General features: G+C 45.5%; 1 protein-coding gene across 4 annotated transcripts in view; it reads left to right on the forward strand.

The window, feature by feature from the left end:
* The window catches only part of CHD9 (chromodomain helicase DNA binding protein 9), a 247,375-nt gene that overhangs the window by 23,563 nt on the left and 208,537 nt on the right, over positions 1 to 15,275 (forward strand). For 2 of the 4 annotated variants that reach the window (XM_060084509.1, XM_060084511.1), the window contains exon 1: positions 5,472 to 5,654. The exons of the other annotated variants lie outside the window; for them this stretch is intronic. The gene's annotated coding sequence lies outside the window, so the exon portion shown is untranslated. Of the gene's footprint in view, positions 1 to 5,471; positions 5,655 to 15,275 lie in introns of those variants that run through there. 4 annotated transcript variants of the gene reach the window in all.

Below are 15,275 nucleotides of genomic sequence, written 5' to 3' on the forward strand. Positions count from 1 at the left end.
TGACACTTAAAAAGCACTAAATGTTTTGAGTAAATAAGTGGAGGGTAAAGAGCAAGGGAGTGTCTGGTGAGCAGCATCTGTTCCAGGACTGTTTTCTGAACTCTCCACTGTTCTTTCTGCCTCTTTCTCTTCTTCCTTCCCTCCCTCTTTCCTCCCCTCCTTCCTTGCTTCCTCTCTCCTTCCTTCTTTCCTTCCTTCCTTCTGACCTTCCTTTCCTTTTTCTAAACGGAAATAGCTTCCTTCTTTCCTTTTCTTGTAATCCAAGCTGTGAGAGCATCCCTTGAGAGCCCTTCACCCAGCCTAGAGAGCTTCGATTCCTCTTTCAAATTGAGTCTGTCCCCTGACTCATTCATTAAAATGCATAGGGCATGTGACCAAACTGCATAATGAGTCTCTCATGAGGAAGGCTCAGAGGCACAGACATGCTGCCAACTGCAAAGGCAAATACTTCCCCCCCAGCTGTGGATCAGGCTCATTGGCCGCCATGCCCTGGGAATGCTGGGGGCTGCTGTTCATCTCCAGTAAATCAGCCAAGCCCTGGAGAGCTGCAGCCTGGTGCGGGCTCTGCAGTCTTGGAAGCTGCGTTCCTTTGGAGGATCCAACCCATGACCTTTTCTCAACCTTCCTCCACCCCCGCTTCACTTAGTTTTTCATTTATTTCAATATATTTTTAACCACACAAGTAGTAAGTGAACATATTCTTATTATAAAAAATTCAAACATAAAAGCAAGGCTCCTGTGATAATTCCCCAATACTGCTACCCCCCTCTGAGATAGCCTTCTTCCAGTGTCCTCCAGCTGCTCTGTAAAAACACCCCATAAAGGCGATTTGGGGACCCAAACACCCTTTTGCCCTCCTGAAGTCCTAGGCCAGTTCTCAACAGAACAGCCAACATGCATCTTGGACCCTTTCTCAGCCCCCTTCCTAGCAGCCCTCCAGAACGCCATGTGTAATCCCCACTCACTCGGGGAAACTCCCCTGAATCCCATCCCTGCAAGAGAACCCTAGCATCTACACTTAGGAAGAAAACAGATAAGCCAGATTACTCCCTGATTAGACATTTAGGTTTCACTGTTTTCCAGAGGTGTCTGCACTTTCATCTGGAATCTTGCGGCATTCAAGGTGTCAAAATCCACTGATCATCATGGTGGCCTCTCAGGCACCAAGGCTGCCAGTGTTCCACTTCCGGCGAACGAGCCTCTCTGAACCCCCTAAATAGGTCACTTGGGTAATAACCTGTTCCGCCAGGGTGTGGCCTTGGGAAAATCACTAACTTCCCTGGATCACATTAACTGACCTGCAGGATGGGAATAATACTAGCACCTCCTTCATTGGGTTGTTGTGAAGCTTATATGGAACTATCAATGAAAAACTTTTAGCATTTTGCCTGGTATGTAGTCAAGATGAAATTAATTATCATATCATGGTCAGGAATTATCCTCATCATCGTTAGTTCTACTCTAATCCATAATACTCCAATTCATTCATTCCAGAAGTATTTTTATTGAGCACTTACTACGTGCCGGGCACTGTCCTTGATCCTGGGAGTCCAGCAGAGAAGGAGTCAAACACAGTTCCCACCCTCGACGGGCATGTGTTCTAACACAAATGTATTGGACCTTTCTGTTTGATAAGCACTTTGTTCTCAGTTATGTCATGTGGTCCTCACTGATGCCTTTTAGTCAGGCAATGGCCATATGATTTTCCCCGTTGTTTAGGTTTAGAGAATTAAACTAATGAGACAGTTAGAAACTGCCCACCTACAACCTGATCTGGGGTCTTTCTGATTCCAGTCTCTTGAGGTATCAATGATTGTTCTGAGGCGTGGGGCTGGGTGAGGGGCTTTTGAGCAGCTCCCAGAACTTGAAAGCCCTGACCCCACCAGCAGTAGCACAAAAGAGAGACAGGACCGCCCTCCGTGTGCCTCTGAGAATCCCAGTTAGTTCTGTCCGTGAAGTCAATCACCTGGGCCTAACAAGCTTTCTCTGCTTGGTGCCAGCTTCCGGGGCCTTTTTATCAAGGAAAAAGTGCTTCCTCCATCCAGCCTGTGACCCATGGGCCTGGCCATGACTGCAGGCATCTTAGCTGTCTGAGTGCACTTCCCCCTGGGCTTCCCCCAGAGCAAGAGAGAGAAGGGCTAGGACTGTGGGTTCAGTGACCAAACTGCATCTCCTTGGGGAGGTGCCAGGACTCCCAGCTGGAACGGGGTTCTCTACACACAGCCAGCATCCCTCAAGTCAAGGCCAGGCCGGGCAGAGAGAGAACAACACACAGGAACTAGAAGTCTATCCAAGGCAGGCCTGGCAAAGACCCCAGGGAGAGGGCACTGAGGGCCAGCTACCACGTGGATAGACCCAGGACCTGAACAGGGCTCTGCCGGGGACGTTTCACTGCCCCCATCACAGTTACCACTTGCTCCTACCCTCTGACTGCAGGTGACAATTCTGAACCGGCACAGCAGCACGTGACTGGTGAAGGGTCCCCCACCTCCAAGGTCAATGCTGCCTAATCCTCATGGAAACTCACACACCCCTGCCCTTCTTCGGGGTCCTTTATCCACTCTGTCTTGACAAGCCCACACCCTTCCAAGGTGTGCTTCACACCCATCCTAAGAGTAGAGTTTCATTTTCTCTTTTATTGAATCCAAGTACACAGGATCATTCATAATCTTTGATTCATGACATTCTTTCGTCTTCATTTGGACCTTGCACAGCATGCATCTGGTTATTTATTATTTATTTATGTTTACTTATTTATTTATAATACAGTAAACACCCGTGAAACCACCACCCACTTCTTCCTATGTGTTTCAGCCCTTCCCATCACTTCGCCTCCCTCACCCATCCTGAATCTTGACTTTACCATTCATTGCTTTTCTAAAAATTAATTTTAATATATTTTTCTAAAAGTTGCATTGCTTAGATCTTGTTTTTACCTTGCTTAAGAGAATATTCTGCTGTATCTTGTTTTTACCTTGCTTAAGAGAATATTCTGCTGTATGTAGTCTTCTGGAATATACTTTTTCCTCAAAATATTATATTGCTATAATTCATCCATATCGTAGCATAGAGCTATGTATGGTCCCTTTGTCCTCTCTATCACATCCCATGAGTACTTTTTTTTTTTTGAAAGGTAAGAAGTGGATTTATTTACATAGAAAGAATGTGGTCCATCTCAAAAGGCGAAAACTGCCTTGGGAGAAACACACTCCACAGACAGAGGGTGGACCATCTCAGAAGGTGAGAGGCCCCACAAGTATTAATTTATTCTCCTGTCAATGAACATTTGAGTTGTTACCAGCTTTCCACCCCTTTGAACATGCTGAGCTGAACGTTTTGCACACATCTCCTGAAAAACAATGTGAATGTACCCACTTAACATCTCACCAACAATGAACGTGTGAAGATCCTATCAATCCACGTCATCTCCAGTACTTGGCATTATCAGGCTTCTTAATTTTTTTCCAACTGAAAGATTATCAAATGGTGTCTCACTGTGGTCTGTTCATTTTTATTGGCCATCCAAGTATGGTTAACAATGATTAGTGGTGCAGTGGGGATCACCCCGCCGGGCGGCCATGAAATTTAATGAAGCACAGTATGCTTGCAAAGCCTCTCCCAGTTGGGACCATGTCATTGTCTTGTTCAGCTGTGGGTCCCCAACACCCAACACGGTGCCTGGCAACTCATTGTTATCATCACTGTCATCATCCTAACAACAATGATAATAATAGATTAACGGGTATTGAGCACTTACTAAGTGCCAGGTGCTATCCTAACTAACACCTTTACTTTTTTATTTTTTGTGGTACGCGGGCCTCTCACTGTTGTGGCCTCTCCCGTTGCGGAGCACAGGCTCCAGACGTGCAGGCTCAGCGGCCATGGCTCACGGGCCCAGCCGCTCCGCGGCATGTGGGATCTTCCCGGACCAGGGCACGAACCCGTGTCCCTTGCATCGGCAGGCGGACTCTCAACCACTGCGCCACCAGGGAAGCCCAACACCTTTACTTTTATTATCTTGTTTCATCATTTCAGAAACCCTATAAGGTAGGTTCTATATTACCCTCTTATAAAAGAGGGGGAACTGAAATTAAATATCTTTCCCAGAATCATACAAATAGTAAATGATGGAGCCATTTACCATACCTGAACCCTGGCATCTGACACCCAAGCCCTTAACCACTATATTATAGGTCCAGTAATACTTGAATGAAGTGCCTTTACTTACCGGTAACCAGAGGCAGGGTCAGAAGCCTTGGCACTTTTACTTTTTATCTCCTATCAGATGTATTTAACATGCACCCAAATTTGGTTATAAACAAAGCTTAGAAGATTTTTATAATTTTACTGTAGTCAAATGTAACTCATTTAATTTATGATTGGTTATAATTTCTCAGCAATTATTATGCAGACTTGAGAACTCTCACTGTGAGAGAACTCTAACCTGCAAATTGTTCTTAAATGTCATGAGATGTTTATGAATTTCTCCTTCACCAATAATTCCCCTAACCCTGCTCTATTTTTTCCTCTTATCCATCACACTTATTATCTCTAACATACCGTATAATTTGCTTATTTTTGTGGCCGTTATTCACCCACAAGGGCAGGAATATTTGTCTGCTTAGTTCTGTCTATATCTTTAATTGGTGTAGCACTTATGTAGCCCTGAAACTATAGTGCCTGAAACTATACCTGGCCAGAGAAACAGCTCAGCAGATCTTTGGTGAATGAATGGCAGAAACGTATGCTTCCAGGAATGAATGAATGAGTGAATAGGCCAACGAATTGTAAATTGAACACTTAATGAAGATTGGCTCTATTATTTTCATTTGGTGATTTTATTTTTTCTTTTAGAGCCAACTCTTTTTTTCAGGGTTCAGGTTTCAAACACTTCTGTAGGCCCTGGGAGGCCAGAGATTTTGTGTCTCTGTGCCAGATGGCTAAAACAGTCCTGAGGATCCAAAACAATGTTTTGTTGCCTTTTCCTTTATCTCTTAAAAACCAACATCAGCAATGAGCAGCCTGCCTCAAATGAGACTGGCAACAAGGCAGGACGCATTAAAAAAACAAAACAAAACAAAAAACTCCTGGCAGCATTAATATAGCAATTTTTCTAGCAATCTCCATCAGTGTCCAGGTCCAATGCACGCTGTTATATGTGCAAAACATCTGACATACGCGTAACAGGCTTGAACCCCTGGCTGTCGTTTGTATTTCAAAACTGGGGTGCACTAGATAAATGCAGGAATCAGGAACCATCCCTCCTAGTCAAGCATTTGTGGCTCAGTTCTCAGAGCCAGGCCAAACGAGTAATTATAGCTTCCCTCTGTGGTGTACAGGGCAGGAGGCTGATTTAATAAAGGAAGCCTGCTGTCTGTCTCCAGCCTGGCTCTGACTCATGGGACCAGGGAGTCCCAAACTCGCTACCCACAGAGGGCGGCGAGCAGCTGCGGGGGGTGGTAGGTGCGGGTGGCTGCCTAGAAAAGCCGAAAGCCCAGAGAATGAGGAAACTCCCTGCTTGGCCCTGACGAACCTGCAGCTGGAGCCAGAGGAAGTGAGGCTCAGACAGCGCAGCTGCTGTTCCAGCAACTGCAGACCCTGCCACACCCTTGAAAGGAGGCCCCCCCGCCGCGTGGAGATGTAAAATAAAATGGGTTAGTAATCTTCACATTCGGGATTAATTGGGGGAGAAACCAAATCGCCTCTATGAGGGACGGCTGCCTTTGCATGCTAGGCCGGTGGCTTGGGTTTCTTGGAGGGGCCTTGGGTGGATGGAGTCGGAGAGATGAGCGCTCTGTCCTTTTGATTTCCCACTTGGGCAGGGGAGGCAGCTAATTAGGTCTTTACAGCCACAGTGGCAGTTTGACCTGGGAGTGGCTTCAGCTCCGTGAGGGCGACAGCCTGCTCTGGGGAGGATTTGGACTCCACCCTAGTCGGGTCACCGGCGGTCATTTTATCCTTCCTTCTGTCTCCTTCCTCCTCCTCCCCTGGCAGGCAGCCAGATGGTGACAACTTGCCCTCCTCCTCCAGGCCCTGTGGGCCAGGAGACTCCAGCCCGCACCCCTTCCCTTCCTGCTGAGTCATCCACCTCCCGGTCAGGTGATCCTCCCCTGGCCCTTCCGAGAGCACCTTGACCCATATTCTGAACTCTCCATTGCAGCAGGTTCGAATCGTCCTGAGAGAGGGCCCGCCAGGCCAGCGGGCAGGGGGCCCAGGTGCCGCTGCTGGCAGCCCCAGGCTGCAGACCAGGCACCCCGGGCAGTAGGAGCGGGGTGCCCCCCACTGAGAACCACCAGACAAGCCTGAAAACTGGAGAGTTAGGAGGCTGTGTGCCCGGCAGGGGGAGGGAGGTGTCGAGTTGAGTCAGCTGGGAAAGCTGACAGCCACTGGGAGACACACGCTTCCTCCCCTCCTGCTTCGGGCTGGTGGCTCCGTGCCAGGCCCCAACTGAGCAGGCTGCCGGGGACAAGCAGGGCAGTGAAGGGCACATGCGATCCTGGTTCCAGGGTTGGGTGATACTGCTGTCCAGGGGAGGGGAAAGGTGAGGAACTATGCAAATCATGGGATCAACCTAGATGACTCATCGGGATAATCCCAGCCCCGAGAAAATGGCTCCACCCCACCCCTACCCACAAGGAACAAGTTCCCGTCCCCCAATCACCCACAAAACAGCCTCGACTTACTTTGTCTATGGGTTCTTTGTGCAGTTGCGGCCTGTGCACTCTTTGTGTCCCCTGGATGTGAGGATAACGGGGGCGGTGCTGTGGGAAAGGAAATTAGCAGGGAAGGGTTCAGAATCAAACTTCAGTCACTGTAGGCCTCAGTCTCCAATCTGTCACCAGGGGCAGGGGTTTAATAAAATCACACTACGTACATCAAATGGTGTGAGCGTCAGGTCAGATGGCATGTGTAAAAATATTCTATTAATCATGCATTATTATGCGTAACTATACGATGTTCTCTTCTCTAGATTGTTATATCATTCCCTCCTTCTTTTTGTTTTTTTTTAAAAATTTTTTGGCTGCGCCCTGCCGCACGCAGGATCTCCCCCCACCAGGGATCAAACCCACACCTCCTGTAGTGAAAGGGCAGAGCCTTAACCACTGGACCGCCAGGGACCCCCAACCCCAGGCCCAGCCCCTTCTGAGAGGATCATTTTATTTGCTGAATGTCCCAGACATAGAAGAGCCTGGCCCTGGGTGTGTTCACAAATGCAAACAGAAAGCGGTAGTTTCTGGCTACATTGTGGTCTATCAAGTCTAATGCACAGCCCCACGTAGCATGATTACACACGACTCACAGGTTAACTGTACATCATTTTATTCTTTCATATCAAGAAGAGCTGTGCCTGTATCATAATTTGGATAATAATCTGCAGACTGGAGCAAAGTCCATTTTTTTAATCAGAATGTAAACTTAAGAAGAAGTTACTGCCTGGGGCACAGTGAGTGCTAGATGGCAGGGCAGGTGCAAGTGACATGGGTGGAAGCAAAGACGAAGGGAAGAGGGAAAGAAGGGAATTAGTAACTGTAGGAGCAGAACTGGATTTACCAGGAAGCTAATGATGCTTAAATTTCAGGCCCCTTCATTTGCATGCATTCCAAGGCCTGGTACCTAATTTTTAATTTGTAATTACGTATTCCTTTCCTAAAAGCGAGCCCACAGTATTGTATACACTTCAGGCCCCACCACACCTGGATCTGCCCCTTTCCAGAAGGTCTCTGAGAGACTCAACCTTTGTTCTTGTATAAAATTCACAAGCACAAAAGAAATGCAAGTGGTATGGGGGATGTGGCGTTTCCATGTTGTCTCCACCGTGAACTCCAAATCTGAAATTTGCAGGAAGATCCACATGTAAGCCAGGCAAGGACAACACCCTAAGGAATGGGATGTAGAAAGAGGGTGGAGGTCAGGAATGCACAGAATTATTGGGCCAATTCCAACTGACTTCCCGAATCCACTGTGGTAGTTCCAGGACTCTGCAGTGTCCAGGTTTGAATCTGGTTGCACAGCGCGGGGCAGTGGAAAGACAGTGGCTTGCAATCTGGAAGTCTCTAACTAGTCCTGGCTGGTCTTCTCTAGTCCTCTCTCATTAACTAGCTCTGTGGCCCTGGTGGAGTAACTTAACCTCTTTGGGTCTACATTTAAGAGAACGGTGGGTGCTTTCAGAGTGCTTTGCTTAAATTGCCTTGTTCATCACTGTATTCCCATTGTTGAGTGCAATGTAATAATAATAAAAGTAATAATTAGTATTATTTTATATTAATAGCAAAAACTTACATAGTGCTTATAGATGTGGAAACTGAAGTACAAAGCTGTTACTAAATTTCCCCAGGTCATCCATCTAGTACACGGCAAAGCTGTGATTCAAACTCAAGCAGTCTGGCTCCAGAGTCCCCCTTTTCAATCACTTTACATTTTAAATAAATATTTATTTTAACTAATAGATTTTATTTTTTAGAACACTTATAGATTTACAGAAAAATTGAGAGACAGTACAGAGAGTTTGAGGAATGAAGCAAATCAGCAAATGAAGTATCATTACCCAAGGGACACAGGAAAGGAACTGGTGAGCTCTCCATTTTGTATAGGTTACTCCACCTAATTCTCATAGCTAACTGCTTTGTTAAGTAGGTAGCATTAACAGCATTTTTCAGTGAGGAAACTAAGGCTCAGAGAGGCTAGGGGACTTGTCCCAGGTAATGCAGCAGATGGAGGTTTAAGACTAGAAAGTTATGATGTATCAGATCCTAAAGATATGTTTGCCTCTCTGAAAACTTCGTAATTATCACCAAAAGGTATTTTGTCTTATGTTTATTTCCCTAACATTCACCTCTAGTGCCACAGAGTTTTTAAAATGCTTTGTAACCTTTTATATCTTTTGCTCCAGGAAGGTGGGTGAGGCAGTGATTATGATTCCATTTTATAGAGGAGGCTACTCAGGCTGTAAAAATTAAGATCCTGTGATAAGTGCTGAGGTAGAGTCAGGACTGAAAGATGATTTGTTGACTCTCCTGCCTTTTCATTCAAGCATCCCTCCATCATACACTACCTCATTGCACGTTTACTCTTGCTAAGCCCACACAGAGGAAATACCTTGTTTGCTATGAGTCCCCAACGGGCTGCCTCTCTTCCCAGAGGTCGGCCAAGAAAATTTTTCCAAAACCGAAGCTTTGACTTCGTTTAAGTCCTTTACTACATGTTTGGCATTTTATCTGCTTGGTTGCCAAAGCATGGAGAGAAAGGGTTAACTGTGACATTTTCTTTTCCCCCCTGTACTGAACCAACCCAAGGGGGAGTTGGCCATTTTCAGTTAAAGAAGGTTGTGCCTGATTCTGATGGCACAATCAGAAACTGCATTGCCAGTGTTGGAAACCCATTTCATGATGGCAGCAAAGAAAGGGTTTCCACTCTGCCCTTAGCTCTCCGGCCAATATAAGTATACTTATGAAGCAAGCAAATTATCTTTGGCATTTCCCCTTCCTTCACAGCCTCAAGCTGGAGGCACCCAACTTATTACCCCAGAGCAGAGCATATTCTTTTTCGTTTGTTTGTTTGTTTTTACTTGATCTTCTCATTTTGAAAAAATTTCAAACCTATGAAAATGGTGCAAGAATGAGGCGTCATAGATTAAGAAGGGCTTACTTAACGTTTTTATTTTAATTTTTTATACAATTTTTAAAGATTACTCTCCATTTACATTTGTTACAGAATGTTGGCTGTATTCCCCATATTGTACAATACATCCTTGTAGCCTGTCTTACACCCAGTAGTTTGTACCTCCCACTGCCCACCTCCTGTACCGCCCCTCCCCCCCAAGAGGGTTAATAAACTTTAAAAATCTTATTTAATGTAATTTTTTTTTTTTTTTTTTTTTTTTTTTTGGCGGTACGCGGGCCTCTCACTGTTGTGGCCTCTCCCATTGTGGAGCACAAGCTGCGGACGTGCAGGCTCAGTGGCCATGGCTCACGAGCCCAGCTGCTCTGCGGCATGTGGGATCTTCCCGGACTGGGGCACGAACCCTTGTCCCTTGCATCGGCAGGCGGACTCTCAACCACTGCACCACCAGGGAAGCCCTGTAATTTTATTTTACTTTAAAATATTAATTTAATTTATTTTGACTAGGAGTTACATTTGTTTAATTCAAGAGGATATACAGTGAGAAGTGTCTCCCAAACCTTGTTCCCCATTATCCAGTGTCCTTTTCTAGAAGAAGCCAATGATTCAGTTTATTATGTACCCTTCCAGAGATATTTCATATGTATACAAGAAAATATAATTGTATGCATGTATTCTTGTTTTGCCTTTTTTTCCCCATGATAGCATACTCTATTATCCCACATCTTGGTTTTGTATTTGAAATCATTCTAATTCCATTCATAAAGAGTACTCTCATTTTTTTTTTTTTTTTTTCTTTTTTTTGTGGTTCGCGGGCCTCTCACTGTTGTGGCCTCTCCCCTTGTGGAGCACAGGCTCCGGACGCGCAGGCTCAGCGGCCATGGCTCACGGGCCCAGCCGCTCCGCGGCATGTGGGATCTTCCCGGACCGGGCCACGAACCCGTGTCCCCTGCATCGGCAGGCGGACTCTCAACCACTGCGCCACCAGGGAAGCCCGAGTACTCTCATTTTTTAAAAATGATTTTATTGTATTCCATTGTATGGGTATTCCATAATTTGGTTAACCAGGTCCCCAAGGTGATCACTTAAGTTGTTTCTAAACTTTTGCCTTTACTGACAGTACTGTAATGAATAACCCTGTACATGTGTTATTCCTTAGGATAGATTGTAATAGAGACCAGAATTAAGGTTCTACTATGAGATTATGTTCGGGAGGTTTCATAAGTTCAGGTACTTAGAAGGCAGGCCATTCCTTGCCTCTGTTCTACACTCCTTTGATCTGTGATTGGTAACCTAATCTTACATGCTCTAGGTCTTTAAATTTTCATTGGTGCTATCTCCAGTCACAGCAGTGATAAAAGAACTTTTCAGCATTGTCTCATGCTAAGATGGTCTGTTTCTCACTGGTCTCTGGTGCCCACCTCTGCTCAGAACATTGGCCAGTTAGTTCAACAAATAGTACCTGTGTTGCTACCATGAATCTAAACTGGTCTGGGACCCATCAGTCAATTTGTGTTCTAACCTTGGTGCCAGGTTAGAACACTTGAACCAGAAGTTCAGGCTTCATGCTGTTTGTATTTGAGAAATAAATCAAAGTTTCCCAAGTGTGCTGTTAGAAGAATTCAAAGAAGCATGGTAAAAAGGTATAAATACCACCAACAACAACAAAATGATAAATAGTTATTTCCCAAAGGACAGCTGGAAGGCAGTGCTGCAAAGTTAAGTAGCCAGGAACATCCTCTGCTGCTTTTTCAAATTAGGTCTTGTTACATATATTTACTAGGACATATTTCAGATAAAGAACTAAACTCCATCATTGTTAGCTCAGAGGAAAAGAAGAAAGGTTCATAATCTAGTTAAAGATGCAACTGCCGCAATAAACACACACACACACACCACACCACCACCATCACCATACCCCACACCCCACACCTTACATATGGTGTAGTTACACTGTAGCATTTCGAAAAAAAAAAAAAAAAGCAATCTCACTTAGCATCCTGCTTCCTAGATGGGCTACCCTACATCTATTCTAAATATTAAAAAAAAAAAGACTGTATTTCGTCCTTGAAAATATTTAGGAAAGAAAATACGTACGTTCGTTCCACCAAATATATATGTATATAAAGGAAAGATTACATCAAAACTTCTGAGCAACCTTCCAGCTTTAAAATATGTAGTCACTCTCATCATCAAGAAGTTCTCCTTGGACTTCCCTGGTGGCACAATGGTTAAGAATCCGCCTGCCAATGGAGGGGACATGGGTACGAGCCCTGGTTCGGGAAGATCCCACATGCCGCAGATCAACTAAGCCGGTGCGTCACAACTACTGAGCCTGTGCTCTAGAGCCCGCGAACCACAAGTACTGAAGCCCACGCACCTAGAGCCCATGCTCCGCAACAAGAGAAGCCACCACAATGAGAAGCCTGCGTGCCACAATGAAGAGTAGCCCCCGCTCACTGCAACTAGAGAAAGCCTGCACACAGCAACGAAGACCCAATGCAGCCCAAAATAAATAAACTTATATTAAAAAAAAAAGTTCTCCTTTCCATCTGTTAACTATTTTTAAAAAAATATTTATTTATTTGGTTGCCCCAGGTCTTAGTTGTAGCAGGCGAGCTCCTCAGTTGCGGCACGTGGACTCCTTAGTTGTGGCATGGGAACTCTTGGTTGCGGCATGCATGTGGGATCTAGTTCCCTGACCAGAGATCGAACCTGGGCCCCCTGCATTGGGAGTGCAGTCTTAACCACTGCGCCACCAGGGAAGTCCCCTGTTAACTATTGAAATAATTGTCACCCGAGGCTTGAGCATGATCCGTGACAAGTTCATTTATTTCATAAACCTTTATTGAGTATCTGCTGTGGACCAGGCACTGCCACAGCACTGAGGATGTGGTGGACAGACAGAGATCTTTATCCCATGGGGCTTATGTTCTAGTGGAGGCGGAGAGACAGTAAACAACAACAAAAGATACAGTATATCATATGGTGCTAAGTGATATGGGGACAAATAAAGCAGGGGACACAGTAGGGAGTGTGGGGACGAGGGGGGAGGGTCACATTTTAAAAATAATTAATTAATTAATTATTTTATTTTGGGCTGCGATGTGTTTTCGTTGCTGCCTGCAGGCTTTCTCTAGTTGCGGTGAGCGGGGGCTGCTCTTCGTTGCGGTGCGTGGGCTTCTCATTGCGGTGGCTTCTCTTGTTCCGGAGCAAGCACGGGCTCTAGGCACACGGGCTTCAGTACTTGTGGCATGCAGGCTCAGTAGCTGTGACTCACAGGCTCTAGAGCGCAGGCTTGGTAGTTGTGGCACGCAGGCTTAGTTGCTCCGCGGCATGTGGGATCTTCCCGGACCAGGGCTTGAACCCGTGTCGCCTGCATTGGCGGGCAGATTCTTAACCACTGTGTCACTAGGGAAGTCCGAGGGTCACAATTTTAATTTGTGAGGTTAAGGAAGGCCTCACTGAGAAAGTAGCATTTGAACAAAGTCCTGGAGGAGGGGAGGTGATATAATGGTGGCCCTTCAGGTATAAAGTAAATAAACCTTCTTTGTGGTATGATTTGAGGATAAGCCCTTTTTATCTCCAAATGTTCTTTTCACCAACTAATCATGATCCCTAAAATTCTATTATTAGTGATACACACTTAGGTTAAGATGCTAAAATAAAAAATATACAGTTCTGAACTATTAAAACCTTTGGGTGAATTTGTTTATCTGATACTTTTGTAAGTTTCAGCGATGGAGGAGAGTAAGGTGATTGAACAGGGGGAGGTATGTGCAGTGATAACAGATTTGAGGACCTGCTAGGAGCAAGAATGTGACACAAGGGCCTGGGTTGCCGCCGCTGGGAGCAGGCCTGAATCCTCCTTAAGAATTGCTCTCATTTTGCCTGCTGTGTCCACGCCCATGTTGCCCAGTCCTGGGGCTGATCCAGGGGTTCTCAGCCAGCTCCTCCTGACCATAGTGCTAAGGGAGGTGCTCTGGGATGCAGGAAACAGGCTGATGGGTGCTTTAATAACATCTCCTGGGGGGCTCGGCAGAGTGTTTGGAGTTGTGCTGCAGACAGTCGTGTAAAAGGGGACACACAGGAAAGCAAGTCTGAGACTTGTAGCTCTATTAGTCTATGGTTAATTTAACAGCTCTAAGAAAAATAAACAAGTCAGGAAACTCTGAAAGTTTCCTCCTTAATCAATGCAAGAAAGCAGCATTATGTATGATGACATTCACCTCATCTTTTTTTTTTTTTTTTTTTTCTTTTTTTTTTTTTTTCTTTTTGCGGTATGCGGGCCTCTCACTGTTGTGGCCTCTCCCGTTGCGGAGCACAGGCTCCGGATGCGCAGGCCCAGCGGCCATGGCTCACGGGCCCAGCCGCTCCGCGGCATATGGGATCCTCCCAGACCGGGGCACGAACCCGTATCCCCTGCATCGGCAGGCGGACTCCCAACCACTGCGCCACCAGGGAGGCCCTCACCTCATCTTTTGAAATGAGATTATCCCCTATGTCTGTATCTTAGGTTTACCTTTGTTCCTATAAGTCCCATTCTCAAAAATCCTGCTATAGACAAAAGCTTTAGACCATGGGTCACAAACTCAAATGCCTACAGGGACCAGAGAATAATGGACACAAGTAGGTAGGGATTGGTGGGGACTGAGACACAGTGGGGAGTGCTTGCCTCTTCTCAGCTCCTGGGAGTGTTATCAACTGGGAATGAAAGTTCAGTATTGCTAGAATTTTTCATTTTTCAACAGAAGGTGGAAATCCAAATTTTTAGGCAAAATCTTCTGATTTTTAAATGTTGGCAACCAGTCCAAGATAGTTGGATACACTGTACAGGCCATTTATGATATCTGATATAAACAGAATTTTGGTACATTATGGAACACGATAGCAAAGGTAGGCAGAGGAGGGACATCTGATCAACCTGCAAGTTTGAGAAGGTAAATTTTTTAGGGAGTTGACTGCTTTGCCAAGGTTCTGCCTCATCTCTTTAACCAGTTATCTTGGGAAATAAATCAAAATTTCCCAAGTGTGCTATTTGAAGAATTCAAAGCTAGGAACCTTGGAGTCGTCCTGGTGGCATGGGAGAAAACGCTGAACAGAGAATTCAAAGGCCTGGGTCCTAGTGTTGGTTCTTTCACAAACTCAGGGTGCTACCTTGGGTGGATCTCTCAGTCCCTTGGGGTTTAATTCCCTTATCTGCAGAATGAGGGGCTGGACTTAACGGATTTTTAGAATGTCCCCCTCCAAGCCCAGGAAGTTTTCAGACTTGCATTCGAGGGGTGGAGAAGGGCAGGGCATCCCAAAGCTCACAGAAAGGCTGCTCAGCTTTTGTTCTGTTTTTTCGTTAGGGACTTCTGCTTTTCTGTGTGTTAGATCTTGAGCTTCTGGAGAAAAAAATTTTTTTTAAAGAAAGAGTTTCCTCATTTTCAAAAAAGTTTCAAAATCATTGAATTAGTTGATCAGTATCAGTAATATGTTATTAGTTGAGGTTTGCAAACTCTATGAAGTGTGCAGCTAATCGAAATGACAGGTCTTTTCTCCATTTGTCTACCACTGCTTGTCTGATGACAACTGCTGCCAGCTCCCACCTCAGGCATAAATCAAATCAACAAGTGGCCAACAAATAGTTTGGGAAGATCTGACACATGACCCAG

This window comes from Mesoplodon densirostris, chromosome 19 (genome assembly GCF_025265405.1).
Source record: "Mesoplodon densirostris isolate mMesDen1 chromosome 19, mMesDen1 primary haplotype, whole genome shotgun sequence".
In the NCBI taxonomy this organism is placed as follows: Eukaryota; Metazoa; Chordata; class Mammalia; order Artiodactyla; family Ziphiidae; genus Mesoplodon; species Mesoplodon densirostris.